Genomic DNA, 16723 nt, shown 5'->3' on the forward strand with positions numbered 1-16723 from the left:
GATGTGATTTAAGAAGTATCTCTGACCAGAAGATGTCTTTGCCATCTCCCAAGCTGCTGGTAGAGGTACATCATCAGGTATCTCAGAAGAAGACTGTTGAAAATGCTGAGCTGTGGGTGTAGCTGCTGGGCCAGAGCCTACTCCAGTGGGGGTCAGTGTCCCAGGAGAAACAGCTTCCAACTGCAGAGAAGCTGGAGAGGAATGAGCTTGAACATGCTGTGGAGTCAGGGCTCCTGCGGTGCCTGCCTCAGTACTGGCCTGTTGGGAGTGGGACTTGGGCTAGGGGTGGCTTGAAGAAGGAGTTGGGCAGCTTCTGGAGCCTCATGGGCACAGTCTGGTGCACGTTGGCTGTCTTGGGGTTCATGATGGCATTGAAGAGCACCTCCAGGTTCATCTCCCAGTCCCCGCGGACGTGCAGGATCTGATGCCCGGTGGGGGGTGCCTGTGGAGCCGCCTGGGTCACTGTGGGCGCTGGCTGCCCTGGTCCAGACTGTGGGCCCTGCCCCTGGGGGTGCTGCGCTGGTGGCTGCCCTTGGCCCTGGGGGGCCAGTTGAGGCGGTGGCTGCTGCCCGGGATCCATAGCTTCTGCCACCCCCGACTGGCACCCCCTGACCAGGCGAGCGAGGGCTCCACCCGGATGCCCAGCCAGCATCATTCACCACCACTAAGGGCCAATGCTTTCTATCAGACTGGACAACAGCATCATCAAATCTGTGTCTAATCAGACATTTGGCATCAAAAATCGTGTTTGTGGGGTTCACTGCAACTTGATTCTTTGTGGCATCACCAATCAGTCGTTCAGTGTCTGTAAAGGCGACATAGCTTGGAGTGGTTCAGTTTCCTGATCATTGGCAATTACTCCTACTTTTCCAAGCTGGAAAACACCCACACAAAATTAGGTGGTGCCAAGATCAATACCAGCTGCAGATCCCTCAGACGTGGTTGCTGGTGTCTAGGCCTGGCTCTGACTACGAAGAAAGACACAGAAACCCCAAGAGTTGCAGGCGAGTTCAGTGAGACCCAATTTTTATTTATTTACTTATTTTTGAGACAGGGTCTCCCTCTGTTGCCTGTCACCCAGGCTGGAGTGGAGTGGTGCAATCTCAGCTCACTGCAACTTCCACCTCTGGGTTCAAGCGCTTCTCCTGCCTCAGTCTCCTGAGTAGCTGTGACCACAGGCACGTGACCACAGGCACGTGCCACCATGTCTGGCTAATTTTTTTGTATTTTTTAGTAGAGACACGGTTTCACCATGTTTCCCAGGCTGGTCTTGAACTCCTGGCCTCAAGTGATCTGCCCACCTCGCCCTCCCAAATTGCTGGGATTACAGGCATGAACCACTGCATCCGGCTTGTATTTATTTTTTAAATCCATTTTCCTGATCTCTGCCTTTTGAATGCAGTGTTTAGTTAATTTTTATTCACATAATTACTGATAATTAGTTGAAATTCCCTATTTGTTCATGCATACCTTCTGTTTTTTTTTCCCTAAAGCCTTTACAATATCAATAATAGTATTTTAAATTCCTTGTCTGATAGTTTTAACATGTGGATCCCATTATAATCTGGTTCTATTGATACATTTTTTTGTTGAAAAAGGGCTTTTTTTAAGCACGCAGATTTAACAACTGTAAACATACATCCACCCAACAATGGAGCACCCACACAAATAAAGAAAATATTATTAGAGCTAAAGAGAGAGATGGACCTTAATACAATAATAGCTGGGAACTTCAACATCCCACTTTTAGCATTGGACAGATCATACAGACAGACTGTCAATGAAGAAACATCGGACTTAATCTGCACTACAGACCAAATGGATCCAATGGATATTTACAGAACATTTCATACAATGGCTACAGAATATACATTCTTCTGAGCACATGGATCATTCTCAAGGATAGTTCATATATTAGGCCACAAAACAGGCCTCAAAACATTGAAAAAATGGAAATAATATCAGGCATCTTCTCTGACCATAAGGGAATAAAACTAGAAATTAATAACAAGAGGAATTTTGGAAACTATACAAACACATGGAAATTAAACAATATGCTCCTGAATGACTACTGAGTCAATAGATTAAGAATAAAATTGAAAAATTTCATGAAATAAATGATAATGGAAACACAACATACCAAAACCTATGGGATTCAGCAAAAGCAGTACGAAGAGGGTAGTTTATAGTTTTAAGTGCCTAAATCAAAAAAGAAGAAAAACTTCAAATAAACAATCTAATGATACATCTTAAGGAACTGGAAAAGCAAGAGCAAACAAAACCTAAAGTTAGTAGAAACAAAGAAATAATAGAGATCAGATCAGAAATGAATGAAATTGAAACAAAAAAATACAAAAGATCAACAAAACAAAGTCATTTTTTGAAAAGATAAACAAAAATGGACAAATCTTTAGCCAGACTAACAAAGAAAAAAAGAGAGGAGACCTAAATAAACAAAACTAGAGATGAAGAAAAGAGACATCACAATGGATGATGCAGAAATTCAAAGGGTCATTAGAGTCTACTATGAGCAAGTATATGCTAATAAATTGGAAAATCTAGAAGGCATACATAAATTCATAGATACATACAGTCCACAAAGATTGAACCATGAAGAAATTGAAAACCTGAACATACCAATAACAAGCAACAAGATCAAAGTCATAATAAAAAGACTTCCATCAAAGAAAAGCCCTGGACCCAGTGGCTTCACTGCTGAATTTTACCAAGCATTTAAAGAAGTACTAGTACCAATCCTATTTAAGGTATTCTGAAAAATAGAGGAGGAGGCAATACTTCCAAACTCATTCTATGAGGCTAGTATTACCCTTATACCATAACCAGACAAAGACACATCCAAAATACATAAATAAATAAACAAAACTACAGGCCAATATCTCTGGTGAATATTGATGTAAAAATTCTCAATGAAATACTAGGAAACCCAATTAAAAAATATGTTAGACAAATTATTCATCATGACAAAGTGAGATTTACCTCTGGTATGCAAGGATAGTTCAAAATATGTAAATCAATCAACATGATAAAACATATCATCATAATGAAGGATAAAAACCATATGGTCATTTTAATTGATGCTGAAAAAATATTTGATAAAATTCAACATCCCTTCATGATTAAAAAAAACTGAAGATAGAAGGAACATAACTCAATATAATAAAAGCCGTATATGATAGGCCCACAGCTAGTATCAAACTGAATGGGTTCTGTAAGATTTGGAAAAAAACAAGGATGCCCACTCTCACCACTGTTATTCAACATAGTACTGGAAGTCCTAGCTAGGGCAATCAGACAAGTGAAAGAAATAAAAAGTATCCAAATTGGAAAGGAAGAAGTCAAATTATCCTTGGTTGCAGATGATATTATCTTATTTGGAAAAACCTAAAAACTCCACCAAAACACTATTATAACTGATAAATTCAGTAAAGTTGCAGAATATAAGATCAATGTACAAAAATTAGTAGCATTTGTACATGCCAAGAGTAAGCAATTTGAAAAAGAAATCAAGAAAGTAATCCCATTAACAATTGTAACAAATAATAGTAAATACCTAGGAATTAAGCAAAGAAGTGAAAGAGCTCTACAATGTAAACTATAAAACACTCATGAAAGAAATTGATGAGGATACCAATAATGGAAAGGTATTCCATGTTCATGGATTCAAAGAATCAATATGTTAAAATGTCCGTACTACCCAAAATAATCTCTATTCAATGCAACCCCTATCAAAATACCTATTATATTCTTCACAGAAATAGAAAAATATAGTCCTAAAATTTATATGGAAGCACAAAAGACCCAGAATAGACAAGCTATCCTAAGCAAAAAGAACAAAACTGGAGGAATCATATTACCTGACTTCAAATTATACTACAGAGATATAGTCACCAAAATAGCAAGGTACTGGCATGAAAGCAGACACATAGAACAATGGAATAGAATAGAGAACCCAGAAACAAATGATCCATCTACACTAACCTCATTTTCAACAAAGGTGCCAGGAATATATATATATATATATATGGAAATATATATATATATTTCTATAAATATATATTTATATAAATATATTTATAGAAATATATATATATATTATATATATATATGGTAAGAACAGTCCCTTCAGTAAATGGTGCTGGGAAAACTGGCTATCCATATGTGGAAGAGTGAAACTAGACCCCTAATTCTTGCTGTATATAAAAATAAAAATGGATTGAAGACTTAAATATGTGTCCACATACTATGAAACTACTAAAATAAAACATCGAGGAAACTCTTTAGTTTTTGTTTTTGTTTTAGTTTTTGTGCTTTTTTTCCCACAAAAAGCACAGGCAGCCAAAGCAAAAATGAACACATAGGATCTCATCAAGTTAAAAAGCTTCTGCACAGCAAAGGAAACAAACAACAAAGTGAAGAGACAGAATGGGAGAAAATATTTACAAACCACCCATCTGACAATAACCAGAATATATAAAGAGCTCAAACAATTCCCTAGGAAAAATATCTAATAATCTGATTAAAGCATGGGCAAAATATCTGAACAGACATTTCTCAAAAGAAGACATACAAATAGCTAATAGGTATATGAAAATATGCTCAACATCACTGATAATCAGATAAATACAAATAAAAACTACAATAAGATATCATCACACCCCAGTTAAAATGGCTTTTATCCTAAAGACAGGCCATAACAAATGCTGCAAGGATATAGAGAAAAGGGAACCCTCATACCCTGTTGCTGGGAATGTAAATTATTGAAGCCACTATGGAGAACAGTAAGAAAGTTCCAAAAAAAAAAAAAAAAAAAACTAAAAATGAGCTACCATATGACCCAGCAATTCCACTGCCAGATAAATAACTAAAAGAAAGGAAATCAGTATATCAAAGAGATATTTGCTCTTCCATATTTATTGCAGTACTATTCACAATAACCAAGATTTGGGAGCAACCTAAATGTCCATCAACAGATGAATGGATAAAGTAAATGTGATACACATATACAATGGAGTGCTATTCAGCCATAAAAAAGAATGAGATCATGTCACATGTAACAAAATGGATGGAACTGGAGAACATTACGTTAGTGAAATAAGCTGAGGACAGAAAGACAAATTTCACATGTTTTTACTAATTTATGGGGGCTACATTTTAAAACAATTGAACTCATGGAGACAGATAGTAGAATGATGCTTACCAGAGGCTGGGAAGTTGTATTAGTCCATTCTCACACTGCTACAAAGATACTACCTGAAACTGGGTAATTTATAAGCAAAAGAGGTAATATGGTTTGGCAGTGTCCCCACCCAAAATCTCATCTTAAATTGTAGTCCCCATAATCCCCATGTGTCATGGTAGAGACCAGGTGAAGGTAATTGGATCATGGGGGCAGTTTCCCCCATGCTGTTCTTATGGTAGTGAGTTATCACGAAATCTGATGGTTTCATATGTGTTTGGTAGTTTCCTCTGCATTCATTCTCCTTCCTGCCACCTAGTGAAGAAGGTGCCTTGCTTCACCTTCACATCCTGCCATAATTTTAAGCTTCATGAGGCCTCCCCAAGCATGCAAAACTGTGGGTCAATTAAACCTCTTCCCTTTATAAATTATCCAGTCTCAGTGTGAGAACTAATATAGTAAATTGGTACCACGGTAGTGGGGCACTGTATAAGGATACCCAAAATATGGAAGTGACTTTGGAACTGGGTAAAAGGCAGGTGTTGACACAGTATTGAGGGCTCAGAAGAAGACAGGAAGATGTGGGAGTTTGGAACTTCCTAGAGACTTGTTGAATGATTTTGACCAAAACGCTGATAGTGATATGGACAATGAAGTCCAGGCTGAGGTGATCTCAGATGGAGATGAGGAACTTCTTGGGAACTGGAGAAAAGATGATTCTTGCTGTGCTTTAGCAAAGAGACTGGTGGCATTTTGCCCCAGTGCTAGAGATCTGTGGAACTGTGAACTTGAGAGAGATGATTTAGGGTATCTGGCAGAAGAAATTTCTAAGCAGCAAAGCCTTTGAGAGGTGACCTAGGTGATATTAAAAGTGTACAGTTTTATGGATTCACATAGAGATAACTTGGAATTGGAACTTATGTATAACAGGGAAGCAGAGCATAAAAGTTTGAAGAATTTCAGCCTGATGATGTAAAAGTAAAACCCATTTTCTGAAGAGAAATTCAAGCCAGCTGCAGAAATTTGCATCAGTAATGAGGAGCCAAAATGTTAGTCACCAAGACAATGGGGAAAATGTCTCCAGGGCATGTCAGAGGTCTTCACAGCAGCCTCTTCATCACAGGCCCAGAGGCCTAGGAGGAAATAATGGTTTCCTGGGCTGAGCCCGGGGCCTTGCTGCTTTGTGCAGTCTTGGAACGTGGTGCCCTGCTCAGGCTGTTGCTTCAGTGGATGCAAGCTCCAAGCCTTGACAGCTTACATGTGGTGTTGAGCCTGCAGGTGCACAGGGTCAAGAATTGATGTTTGGGAACCTCTGCCTAGATTTCAGAGGATGTATAGAAGTGTCTGGGTATCCAGGCAAATGTCTGCTGCAGGGGCAGCAGAATGCCCCAACATAGAGTTCCCACGAGGGCACCGCCTAGTGGAGCTAGAGGGCCACAATCCTCCAGACCCCAGAATGGTAGATCAATAAACAACTTGCACTGTGCACCTGGAAAAGCTGCAGGTACTCAGTGCCAGCCTGTGAAAGAAGCTGGAAAGGAGGATGTACCCTGCAAAGCAGCAGGGCCAGAGCTGCCCAAGACCATGGGAATCCACCTCTTGCATCAGTGTGCCCTGGATGTGAGACACGGAGTCAAAGGAGATTATTTTGGAACTTTAAGATTTAATGAATGCCCTGCCTGAGTTTGGACTTGCATGGAGCCTGTGGCCCCTTTGTTTTGGCCAATTTATTTCATTTGGAATGGGAGCATTTACCCAATGCCTGTACCCCATTGTATCTTGGAAGTAACTAACTTACTTTTGATTTTAAAGACTCATAGGTGGAAGGGACTTGCCTTGTCTCAGATAAGACTTCGGACTTGGACCTTTGAGTTAATGCTGGAATGAGTTATGACTTTGAAGGACTGTTGAGAAGATATGATTGGTTTTAAAATGTCAAAAGGACATGAGATTTGGGAAGGGCCAGGGGTGGGATGAAATGGTTTGGCTCTGTGTCCCCACCCAAATCTCATCTTGACCTGCAATCCCCATGTGTTGAGGGAGAGACCTGGTATAATGTGTTGAGGGAGAGACCTGCTGGATCATGCAGCAGTTTCCTGCATGCTGTTCTCATGATAGTGAGTTCTCATGAGATCTGATGATTTGAAATTGGCACTTCCTTCTTTGCTCGCTCTCTCCTCCTGCTGCCATACAAGACATGTCTTGCTTAATCCTTTGCCTTCCATCATGATTCTAAGTTTCCTGAGGCCTCTCCAGCCATGTAGAACTGTGAGTCAATTAAACCTCTTTTGTTTACAAATTACCTAGTCTCAGGTAGTGTGTGTGTATATATATATATGTATTTTGAGATGGAGTCTCGCTCTGTCATCCAGGCTGGAGTGCAGTGGCAAGATATTGGCTCACCGCAACCTTCGCCTCCTGGATTCAAGCAATTCTCCTGCCTCAGCCTCCTGAGTAGCTGGGATTACAGGTGTCCACCACCATGCCTAACTAATTTTTGTATTTTTAGCAGAGACAGCATTTCACCATGTTGGCCAGGCTGGTCTCGAACTCCTGACCTCAGGTGATTCACCTGCCTCAGCCTCCCAAAGTGCTGGGATTACAGGCATGAGCCGCCATGCCCAGCCTCAGGTAGTATCTTTATAACAGTGTGAAAATGGACTGATACAGAGACTTTTAAAGGTTTTTTTAATCAAATGAGAGAATTAAAAATTTATAACTATAAGACCAATTACAGTTATTAATCTAACCATTTAATTTTATAGATAAAGAAATCAAAACACAGAGGCCAATTTGCAGAGGTCACTTATTTGCATAGGAATTGTCTTCTATTTATAAAGCACTTTTACATATATTATTTACTTTTTTCTCTCAACAGCCCTATATGAGACATTGTGCTTCCTATTCCAAAAATGAGAAAATTAGTATTATATATCATTTGTGACTTGTCTAAAACTCTAAACTTCTAAGTCTTATGCTCTTTTCCCCTAACCCTGTTAAAGCAGACCAAGTCTCTGGAGATCTGAGTTCATTCAATAACTAATGATCACCTGTGTGCCTGGCCATCTTCTGAGTTTAGGAACACAGCAGAGCACAATGTAGGCAAAACACCTGCTGTCATGGGACTTATGTTCTATTGAAACAGACAGATTAAAAAAATAACAGGGGTATAAAAAAGATAATTTTGATTATGATAAGTGTTTGAAGAAATTGAATAAGTTTCTCTAATAGAAGATGGCCTGATATGGGTGGGGGTGGGGGGTCAGGTTATTTTATAATTTAAGTTTAGACACAGAAATCAGAAAAGCCTTCTTTGAGGAGGTGATATTTAAACTGAGACCTGAAAGATGCAAAAGAGCCAGCAGCGTGGAAAGTCAGGAAAGTGTTCCTGGTGAAAGAGGACAGCAAATGCAAAATTACTGACAAGGGAATGAGGTCAGCATGGTTGAGGAGTGAGGGAATACTGGGATAAGTAGAGGCCAGGTGTGTAGAGTCTTGCAGGCCATGGGAATTTTGGATTTTACTCTAAGCAATTCTAATCTTACTGCTGCCACTACGTGCCTCTATGAACCTGGGCACATTGCTCTCTGGCTTCTTTAACATCAGTTTTTTTCTTTTTTCAAATTGGAAGCTTGGAATTCTATGCTTACATGATTGTAGAGTGATTTTGCTCCTCTTCCCTCTGTTGTAATGATACCTGACCTACATTTTAAGATTTTAGTTTAGTACCAATTATGATAATAAATAAAGGGCTCAATCTTACATGTGCAGACAAAGCATAACTTTGTTAGGAAGCTAACTAGATTTTTAGACACTGAAGATTATGAACAATTTTTCTACTTAGCCAAAGTTACCTTATATTATGAGCCCCACCCTCATCCCAACCCAACAAACATGAATAAGTTTAGTCCCTTGCAAATTTTTGTCTTGTTAAAGACAAGGTAGAGCTATTTATTATATATCTTTAACCCAGCACATAGTACCCCATTCTTATTAGTTTACTCTATTGCAGTTTCTACTTTTCTTTACATCATAGTTTCAAACCAGGATCCCAGGTCTTTCCTGGTGATACTAGTTCATGGACTAATGAGGAAAAAAAAGACAATGAGAGAAAACAAGACTAAAATGATTCTCTTTTGGATTTTACTATTGTTGTTTCTCACCTTAAAGCTGAATGTAAATATTCCTGAGAAATTAAATGATCATGAAACAGAATGAGAACCTGATAGCTTATTTCAAACCACTGGATCACTTGATTTGGCAATGCCTAAGTTCTTGCCTTTGACTCATATTTTTGACTGTGTCTTCTTAACTATCTGAGGAATCTTATTTAAACAGCATATTAAATATAGATACAGAGTACAGAATATAAAGTGTTACAGATTAATAATAAATTTTCAGATACCGTTAAGCTGTCAAAACTGTCAGAACTATGAAAGCCTTCAAATAGAATATTAGTCTATTTAAAATAAAAGGCAATTTTGTATTTATGGATACGTTCCAAAAGAAACATCAGCAGCTACTGAACATTTAGGACAGAAATACAGATATATTAAATTATAAAATATCTAAAAATATATGTGCGTGTAGGTACATATGATGGTTTATGCATGTGTGTAAATATGTAAAAATATTATCAACCAATATTAATGAACACCTTCTAATTGACAGGTATTATGCCAGATACTGGAGCTACAAAGATGGACAAACAGCCTTTCTCAAAGAACTCATAATCTAGAGAGGAGATGTATGCATGAACAACAAGCTAGACCACATTGTGATAAGGACTTATCTAATAGTATGAAGAAGTGGTGTAGCAGAGAGGAGAGAGCAATTAATCCTGGGGCATGCATGGCCTTCAAGAGAAGAAAGTGATATTGCAGCTTGATCATAAAGGGTTATGGGAATTTTTCCAGGCTAAGAAGGAAATGAAGGGTATTCCAGGCATGAACAAAAGCACAGAAAATTGACAGCACATATTGTTTAGGGGAAGAACAAATTGTGAGAAATTAGCTTAGAATGGGGTATGATACCCAAACAATGGAATATGGAAGGTAGAATGTTAAGGAGACATCTCACCAAATTAAAGCATTGAACTTCACTAGGGTCACTGGAGGAGCCTTTGAAAAGTTTCAGTAGGAAACAGCCTAATTGGAGCTGGGATAGAACACATTGGAGAAGGAGGAGACTGAACAGGGAGACCCATCAGTAGTATCAGTAATTCAGGCTGAAGATGCAGAAACAGCGGCAGGCCCTGAGCAGCAGGGAAAAAAAGGGAAAGTTGAGAGCCACGTGGGAAGTAAAAAGGACCCACTGGCTACTGATTAGATGTGAGTGTGGAGGAAGGGAGAATATATGTTTAATAAATATTTATGGTGGGATAATATTTTATGTTTTAAATGATTTGTTTCCTCATCCCATATACAAAATACCTTGTTTTCCCTTGTTCAGTTAGCTAGGGCACTTCTTCCTCTTTGTCCTGAAGTTAGAGCTATTGATGAAGAACCAAACAGAAAGAAAAATGTCACTGTCACTGATACAAGTTCCAGAACAGGGTCTCGGTCACTTTCTATTTCCAATATTTAAAATAGAGTCTGACACATCCTGGGGTCCAACAAATATTTGTTGAATAAAAAAAAAGCTGGGAATTGAATTTCAAAAGAGAGTTTTGGAGATTATGGTATAGACAATAGCTTTTAGGCAAAAAGTTTTTGAGTAAATGGCAGCCTGGTTTAAACATCAAGAGCTGCGGTTCTGGCCTAAACCAGAGGCATACAGATAATTGTATCATGCCTCACAGGCTGGGGTCGAGTGTGGACAGGGTTCTGGGCCGGACCCCCAGGGGTTAGCTCTAAGGAGGGGAGAGGAACGATGGAACTCTCTGAAGAATTTGAGGGTAAGTGGGAGGACTGAGGCTCCACTTCCCCTTGGAATACAGAGGCGGTCCCCACATGAGAGTAGATACCTGGATGGCATGGTTCAGCTGAGGACTGGAGAGAGCTCCCCCAATGTCTAGTGACCCAGAGGGACAGCGAAGAGCATCTTACCTGAGATGCAAGCGAAAGCTTAGATCATTCTTAATACATATCTGGGAGCCAGAGTCTAAGGGGAGAGAAGGATGGAACATTTGACATTTGAAAGTCTTCAGGGATTACTGGGCAATTAAAAATTCAAAAGGAAAAGGGCTATGAGAAATGTTTTGGGGGTTTTCAGTTGGGTTCCTTTTAGAATCTTTTGAGAGAGCCAATAAAGAATGGAATTCCTTTATAAGTACTTTTCATCTTTTGTATTCTGCTCCCTGAAACAACAGGACCTAACAATAGGACCTACAAACAGTCCTGACCTAAGATGGAACCATGTGACTCCTAGGTTCAGTAGCATAGCATTCAAAAGACCTGTGCCTAGGGAAGCATTTGAGAGGAATTTTTAGTTCTTTCCTCCTCTTCATGGTGGTTACTCTTGGAATGCATGTGATTACAAGTAGACAGAGGGAGGGAGTCTTATTTTCTAGTACTCCTAATAACAGTAAACATTCATTGAGTGCTTACTACCAGATCCCCATTCCTAGATAGCAATCTTCATAGTTTAAAATCTTTAAAAAATCAGGATATGTCTTTTAAACACAAATTACCAGTGTTTTTGTTAGTAGTACCCATAATGGCACAAATTACTCTCAGTGGCATCTTAGTTTAATGCGATGCTGTACGCATCAGATACTATCCTGAGCATTTGACATGTACTATATTAACTTCATAATCATTACCATTTTGCAGATAGGAAGCTGAGGCATGGAGAAGTTTCATAGCCTACTCAAGGCCATGCATATCATGGAGTAGGCAGTTAAGGTCTTGTCAGAGCCCATGCTCAAGTTCCTATACTCTGCTGTCTCAGGCTGGAGAGCCCAGGGTGCCCTCACAGGGAGGCCGCTCTGCTGAGTTATGTGACTCACATTCTTACATGGAGTCCGTCAAACAATCTCAAAGTTGGCACTGTTTCTATTATTTAATATTTGAGGGAATTTTTTTTTTCTTTTTAAAAAAAGCTTAAGTAACTTAAAGTCATACTATTGGTAAGCAGCATTGGCCTGACTCCAAAGTCTCTTTTTTACCTGCTTAATTAAAAGTCTTTGAGAGGCAATCTGCTCTATAAAAGAACAGAAAGATAACATTCTAAATTAAGATAATTTTTATATTTAGAGATATTTTATAAAGAATCTGTGAAAAATATGTTAACTATGCTATGACTAAACCTCCAAAAGTATTTACTGTTTATACCAGATAGGAAAAAATATGCATTTATGAATTTAAATACTGACATGGTTAGGCTTTGTGTCCCCACCCAAATCTCATCTTGAATTGTAATCCTCCTAATCCTCATAGTCCCCAGGTGCCAAGGGAGAGATCAGGTGGAGATAATTGAATCATGCGGACAGTTTCCCCAATGCTTTTCTCATGATAGTGAGTTGTCACAAGATCTGATGGTTTTATAAAGGGCTCTTCCCCCACATTTCACTCTGCATTTTTCCTTCCTACCACCTTGTGAAGAAGGTGCCTTGCTTCCTCTTCACTTTCCACCATGATTATAAGTTTCCTGAGGCTTCCTTAGCCATGCTGAACTTGAGTCAATTAAACTTGTTTCCTTTCTAAATTACCCAGTCTCTGGTAGTTCTTTATAGTAGGACAACAGACAAATATAAATATCTTTGTTTTAAAAAACAAATTTCCAGGTACTGGGATTTAGTTACCGTTCTGTTTTGAAAGGTAACCAGAGTAATTTCAGTAAGATCTTGTATCCTGATGATAGTTGGCAACAAACGCATCCTGAGTTGGCTCTCTGGAGTAAACACACAACAAAGAAAAAATTCAGTTGAAACCAAAGGTGCCTATGAAATTCAAAGACATTTTGATCTTCATTATTTTATTAAAGATAATGTATCAATTTTTATCCTGACTATAGCAGTAATAATACTGATTTGCTGATCCTGATATAAGACTTGCTGTTTGTTCTTCCTTATTCAAATATATCTGATTCATAGAGCTTCTAAAGGACTAAGATTTTTAAGATCATAAATCTTTGTGTATGCTAATTGTTTTTCTAATAATTTTCAGACGTTATTACATTCCCTACAGTGGCTGAGGTAGGGAAGGCTAATATTTAGATCACGGTTGTATAAATAACAAAACTCAGGCAAATAGAGGTTAACTTGGAAAAGGTCATTGGTGTTGCTGGTAAACCTAGGGACAGAATTCTGGTCTTCATACTCAGACAGATGTGCTTGGCATTTGAAATGAGCTCTATATAAATGCCCACTTTTAATGCACTTAAATACTAGGCAAATGGACTTGTTTAATAATTAACCAATAATCACAGATTGAGTTTTGGTTATCAGAAAAAGTGAAAGTTTTCAATACTAATGTTATGTAACAGATGTTTATAATCTGTAAGAATCTATATAATCTTCATAGAATGAATTCATTGCTCTATTTGTCAAGATGAGTTTTTGTTAGGAGAAGCATACCATATATTGATTAGTGTGTTTTAGGCACAAATTTATAAAGATAAGTCTTGGCTCTCTAATTCACTCTAGTTCAAAAACAGCTTAAATAAGAAAGTGAATATAAATTTGTAAGAGGAATTAATGCAAACTGCTCTAAAATTCCAAATTAGCATTTAAGTAGTCTATACTTCCATACTTTCATGTATATATTATGGCATAACATTTATAAACATATTCGTGACAGTCCCACTGCATGGGAACAAATTTGAAAAAGGATGGGTCCTATTGCAGGTCCTACTCTCTGGCCCAAGAGTTCAAACGTCAGAGGGTGTGAGGGGCAAAATGAGGCTACAACGGGAGTGAGGGTAGGAGGGGATACCCCCTTGGGAATGTTTTAGAAATATGTGGGACTTGTCTTTGTTCTTCTTGTGTGTAACCTCAGCATTTGCATATTGAAATACGTTTTAAAAAATTATAAATTGCTTTCATTTTATATCTCTGGTGCATTAGTTCAGACACTGTTGATTTTTAAAAATTGAGCGTATAGGCAAGCATATTATCTATAATTTCATTACCAGATAGTAACGGAGACATCTAAACCATATGTGATACATAGAGACACTGCTTCTAGGGCATTGCTCTACATCAGGGTTCTCAGGAAGTGTGGTTTGCAGACTGGCACCTTCAGCATCAGCTGGGAACTTGTTAAGATACCAATTCTCGGGTCCCACTGCAGGCTTACTGAATCAGAAACTCTGGGGGTGTCATCCAGTAATGTTTTCACAAAAGTTGTGTATCCAGGAGATTCTGATATTCAAGTTGGAGAACCACTGCTTAGACTAATGGTATCTGCAGTCACATTGGTATTAAAGGAACATGGAGGTTTTCACTTTCTGAAATGTGTGGTCTTCTAACTTTTGTACTCACGCAATGCTGTAATTTCTCGGCATCTTTGATCTTGAAAGCTAAAACACCTGGCTGGGTGTGGTGGCCCATGCCTGTGATTCCAGCCCTCTGGGAAGTCAAGGGAGGAGGATCGCTTGAGCCCAGGGGTTCAAGACCAGACTGGACAACATAGTGAGACCCTGTCATTACAAAAAAATTAAGATAAAAAACTTAACTGGACATGGTGAGGCACACTTGTAGTCCAAACTACTTGGCAGGTTGAGGCAGGAGGATTGCTTGAACCCAGGAGTTCAAGGTGGCAGTGAGCCATGATTGTGCCACTGCACTCCTGCCTGTGTGAGAGTCAGACCGTGTCTCAAAAAATAAAAAAAACAAGCTGGATAAACACCTAGTGAAGCAGCAGTGTGTTCTATCCCAACATACTCCTCCAGTGCTCTTGGGAGTTACAATTCTCAGCCTCAGCACAGTATTTCTTCCATGTACTAACGTGTTTTGCTTTATCTGCTGATATTTTGAGTGTCTGGAGGTAACAAAGAGTAGGGATGGCGTTATTGTATTTATAAACATTATTTACAAATCTACTCAGTATTTAGGAGGGGCCCTGGGAAACACAGGGATTGCATTATTTCCCTGCTAAATGGGTAAAGAAAAGTAGTTAGCTAAAATAAAACATACTAAAAAGAGAATTGGGGTGAGAGGCATGGGGGGCAGGAACAGAATTGAAATGGAAGCAGCAGAGATAAGTGGAAAGAAAGGTTCAGAGTCAAACTCAGCCAGGGAGAGATGAACAAAGAGGTCTCTTGTTTGGTGGGACACACACACACACACACACACACACACACACACACACACCACATACTCTCAATAACTTTAAATGAAGTCCTCAGACTTCCTTCCTTTGCTACTAACAAAATATTCTATTTTGTTGGAACCGTGTTAAATATGTATCTTACTTTTATGCTGTTTTTGAAAACAGTTATTAAAAAAAAGCTATGGGGTTTTGTTTTTTAAAACAGTATGAAATCATATAAAATGACTAAAACTGTTAGAATATTTCCATAAATTTAAAGTTAACAGAATATACATTGATATTAAAAAGACAAATTGAATTTGCAAAAAATAAAATGACAGGTAAGTATTTCTTTAAAAGATGTTTTAGTCTTAAAAAAAGCATTTTGAAAGCTTTCCTTAAGGTACCTAGGACAAAACACTTTTGTACAAAAACTGAAAAAAGCATAAAAATGGGGCAAACATACAATTTTTAAACTAATGGAAGAAAATCAGAATCTTCCTGTAAACTCCTACGAAGGGTTACAATGACAACATAAATTTTTATCTAAAGCAGTGGATAGCACTGTACCATTTACACAGGACATACCCAATATAATGTTCTTTAAAAAGGCATGACCGGAGACATGAAGACAATCTTCAGTTTTTAAAATTTTATCATTTATGCCTCTATTTCCTAGAAAAACACTGAAAAATTTTTTGATAATAAACCAAATCACTCTACCAAATGATTTACATAACTTTATAATAACTTAGGAACATATTATTTGTTCCATATCTAAGAATGTTTAGTAACTTTCTGGATAAAAAAAATCATGAAAATTATCCTGTGGAAAGTTTATTTTTTTTCCCATGTAAAATTGTACTGCAAGCACTTCTTGCTAAAGGCTCACACAGTGAGACGAGACTGCCACCATGTGGGATAAGCATGCATCGCAATAAAAAATGTATATATTTCAAAATCAAATAATCCTTCAATGTAATAAGAGAACTACCACATCTTTTATTCTAAAACACAACAGAAACAGTGGTAAGTACTGTTTGGTCTTCTTTACATTTTTCAAGATTCATTAATGTGATACTCATTTTTGGTACAAGTAGTTGGACACTGACACTCTGTGGAAACTATCCATATCCTTGCTACTCAAAGTATGTTCCAAGATCAGCAGCATCTATATTAGCTTGAAGCTTGTTAGAGATGCAAAATCAGGCCACATCTCAAATGCACTGAATCAGAATCTGTATTTTAATATGATCCCCAGGTGATTCGTGTACACACTAAAGGGCAAGAAGCATGCACTTGGATTTCATTCCTATTCCTTAACTCTCACCCT

The 16723-nt window shown here is 38.3% G+C and overlaps 1 pseudogene; it reads right to left on the reverse strand.

The window, feature by feature from the left end:
• Window positions 1-580, reverse strand: part of LOC116463104 (transcriptional coactivator YAP1-like) — a 5802-nt pseudogene extending 5222 nt beyond the window's left edge.
• Window positions 581-16723: the final 16143 nt, after the last annotated feature.

The sequence above is a fragment of the Hylobates moloch genome, unplaced genomic scaffold (assembly GCF_009828535.3).
Source record: "Hylobates moloch isolate HMO894 unplaced genomic scaffold, HMol_V3 SCAFFOLD_27, whole genome shotgun sequence".
Lineage (NCBI taxonomy): Eukaryota > Metazoa > Chordata > Mammalia > Primates > Hylobatidae > Hylobates > Hylobates moloch.